Source organism: Suncus etruscus, chromosome 2, assembly GCF_024139225.1.
Source record: "Suncus etruscus isolate mSunEtr1 chromosome 2, mSunEtr1.pri.cur, whole genome shotgun sequence".
Lineage (NCBI taxonomy): Eukaryota > Metazoa > Chordata > Mammalia > Eulipotyphla > Soricidae > Suncus > Suncus etruscus.
Genome location: NC_064849.1, coordinates 47,769,104 through 47,772,779, shown reverse-complemented (window position 1 = coordinate 47,772,779; position 3,676 = coordinate 47,769,104). Strand labels below are relative to the sequence as shown.

At 32.7% G+C, this 3,676-nt stretch overlaps 1 non-coding gene across 1 annotated transcript; it reads left to right on the top strand.

The window, feature by feature from the left end:
• The first annotated feature begins 2,273 nt into the window (after positions 1-2,273).
• Positions 2,274-2,404, top strand: LOC126002677 (small nucleolar RNA SNORA51). The gene has a single exon (XR_007493353.1). It is a non-coding gene; the product is annotated as a small nucleolar RNA SNORA51 (small nucleolar RNA).
• The last annotated feature ends 1,272 nt before the right edge of the window (positions 2,405-3,676 follow it).

Genomic DNA, 3,676 nt, shown 5'->3' with positions numbered 1-3,676 from the left:
TTTTTCTTTAATAAAAATTTTAAAAAAATAGCATATTGTTAAATCCTTATATGCAAGTTTCAAACCCTATTGAAGATGGCTTTAAGTTATAATTTATGTAATGTTGATACATTTCAACCCCCTTCATATTCCAAGTGTCGTGTTATAAAATTTTAATGAGATTTTACTCTATTTCCTGACCTAGATGTACTCCAGATTAAGTTTTTAAAGCATTTCTCTTCTCATCTTGCCTCTAGCAGGTACCTGCAATTTGACAGAACCATTGGAATTTCAAGAGGAAGGATAACTAAGCAACGAAAATCCATTTTTAAAAAAATTATTTTTGGGCTAAAATTATAATATAGTGGGAAAGAAGCTTGCCTTGCACACAGCAGATTCATGTTCAAACCCCAGCATTTCATATTATTCCCTGAGCCAAATAGGAGAGAAGCCAAGAACAACTTAGTGTGGCACTAAAAACAAAAGCAAAAATAAGTGTATTTTCATTGCTATATAAATAAATTCTCATGCAAAGTCTAGTGTTAGTTCCAAAATGGAATATTGCATCAGTGTTATTATATAAATTTTATAAAATAATTAAAATATTTAAATGACTATCATCAATTAAAATGTAATTTGTGTTCTTAATATATATCCCTAGGAGTGGTTATAGCTGGATCGTATGGGAGCTCAACATTCCAGCTTTTGGAGAAATCTCCATATTGCTTTCCAGAAAGGTTGGACCAGATGGCATTCCACCAACAGTGACTAAGAGTTACTTTCTCTCCACATTCCCGGCAGCATGCTTGTTCTCATTCTTCTGATGTAAGCCAATCTCTGTGGTACCCTCATAGTGTTTTGATTAGCATCTCCCTGACGATTAGTGATGTAGAGCATTTTTTCATGTGCCCTTTTAGCCACATTTGTACTTCTTTTTTTGTCAAAGTGTCTGTTCATTTCTTCTCCCCATTTTTTGATGGGAGTTATATATTTTTTTCTTGTAAAGTTCTGTCAGTTACCTTATATATTTTGGATATTAACCCCCTTACTCTGATGTGTATTGGGTGAATGTTTCTCCCATTCAAGTGGGTGCCTCTTGTATTCTGGGCACTATTTTGTTTGAAGTGCAGAAGCTTTCAGCTTAATATTGTCCCATTTATTTATTTATGCTTGCACTTGTTTGGAGGAGTATGGTTTCTTTTTAAAGATACCTTTAGTCTCAATGTCATGGAGTATTTGACCTTACATGTTGTTCTTATACTTTATGGTTTCAGATCTTATATCTAGTTCTTTAATCCATTTGGATTTTACCTTTGTACATGATGTTAACTGGAGATCTAAATTCCCTTTTTTAAACTGGCTAGCAAGTTGTGCCAACACCACTTATTGAAGAGGCCTTTCCTGTTCCATTTAGGATTTCTTGCACATGTTATAAAAAATTAGGTGGATGGTATATCTGGGGAACATTCTCTGAGTACTCCAGACTGTTCCATTAATCTGAGGGTCTGTCTTTATTCCAATACCATGCTGTTTTTAATCACTTGTGCTTTGTAATACAGTTTAAAGTTAGGGTAATACCTCCCATATTCTTTTCCCAAGTATTGCTTTAGCTATTCGTGGTTGTTTATTGTTCACAAATGAATTTCAGAAGTGTTTTAACCACTTCTTTGAAAAATGTCATGGGTATCTTCTAGAGGGTTCGCATTAAAAAATACAAAATTTCTTTCTACACCTATATTCATAGCAGCGTTATTTACAATACCCAGACTCTGGAAACAGCCTAGATGCCTTCAATAGATGAATGGTTAAAGAAAACTATGGTACATATACACAATGGAATATTGGGCAGCATCAGAAGAGATGAAGTCATGAAATTTTCCTATACATGGATGTATATGGAATCTATTATGCTGAGTGAAATAAGTCAGAGGGAGAAGAGATAAGCCACAGAATGGTATATCTCATTTATGGGTTTTGAGAAAAATTAAAAACATTTGTGTAATGATTCTCAGAGACAAAATAGTGGAGGACTGGAGGATCCAGCTCCCAACATGAGGCTTACCACAGGAATCGTTTAAGTGCAGTCACAGAAATAATTGCACTGAGAACTATTTATAACAAATTATGACTGAATGCAGGAAAGTAGAAAGCCTGTTTAGAGTACAGGCCGGTTGTCGGGTGGGAGGTAGGACACTTGGGATATTGGTCAAGGAAATGTTGCACTGGTGAAGGATTTATATATCTATAATATATGTATATATTAAAAAATCAAAATAAAAGAAAATATAATATAAAGCCTCCCAATTCTTACCACAGGCTTTTTTTTACACTGACTATATAGAAAGAGGAGGTACAGTAAATGCACCCCATATACACCTCAACACAGGCCCTTTGCCTGGTCTGTATTGTGAATTGGGAGGGAAAAATAAAATGTCATTTATTAAAATATGTCATAATGTACTACAAATGACTTCTATAAAGGGAAATCACTTGATAGAAGAGAACTGGCCAATATTTTGTCCAGTGCAGAGTCTCCCATTTTGTAGACTTTAAAATATATTCAAGAATAAAGATATTATTATTCTTTTGATTTATCCTACTAACAAAACCATATTCTAATTAAGTATTCAGGTTTATTATTCAGATTATTCTTGTAAAGAAAAAGAAGAGAAAACCTACTGATATACCAATTTATAAACTATTATTTTCCTGACTTTCTCTAAGAACATAAAAATACTTATGTAAACTGAAAACTATATTAGAAACAAGAATGTTTAAAATTTTCAGGATAAATGAAGTCATGAAATTTTTCCTATACATGGATGTACATGGAATCTATTCTGCTGAGTGAAATAAAGTCAGAGAGAGAGAGAGGAAAGATGCAGAATGGTCTCACTCATATATGGGTTTTAAGAAAATTGAAAAGACATTCTTGCAAATAATAACTTTCAGGACACAAAAAAGAAAAGAGCTGAAAGTTACAGCTCACCTCATGAAGCTCACCACAAACAGGGATGAGTTTAGTTAGAGAAATAACTACGTTTTGAACTATCCTAATAATGAGAATGTACGAGGGAAATAGAAATCCTGTCTAGAGAATAAGCAGGGGTTGGGTGGGGAGGAGGGAGATTTGGGACATTGGTGATGGGAATGTTGCACTGGTGATGGGTGGTGTTCTTTACATGACTGAAACCCAAACACAATCATGTATGTAATAAAGTTGTTTAAAAAATTTTAAAAAAAGAATTGGTAGAAAGGCTGGGCATTTGAATGTTTGTTTGGTGCTATATTTGTGTATCTCAAACCCATAAATGTTTTTAGTATTGTTAACATGTTGCATAAAATAAAATAGTAAAAAAAAAAAAAAGACAAAATTGGACTCTTGTGACCTCTGTCCAAGCTCTTGAGAAGCTGGGAAAAAAAAGAATGTTTAAAATTAATCTTACAAAAATAATAAATGCTATAATATTAATAATCTATTAACATTATAAATATTAATGGATATTATGTAAGTCATGATATGGTTTTTAACATTTTGAGGAACAATAAAATTTCACATATCTGTTTATATCATTTAAAAAGTAAGAATTCTTTCTACTTGATAATTCAAGGTTTGTTTTTATTTATTTATATATATTATTTATTTAATTTTTTTTGGGGGGTCATACCTAGTGGCGCTCAGGGGTTAATTCTGCTC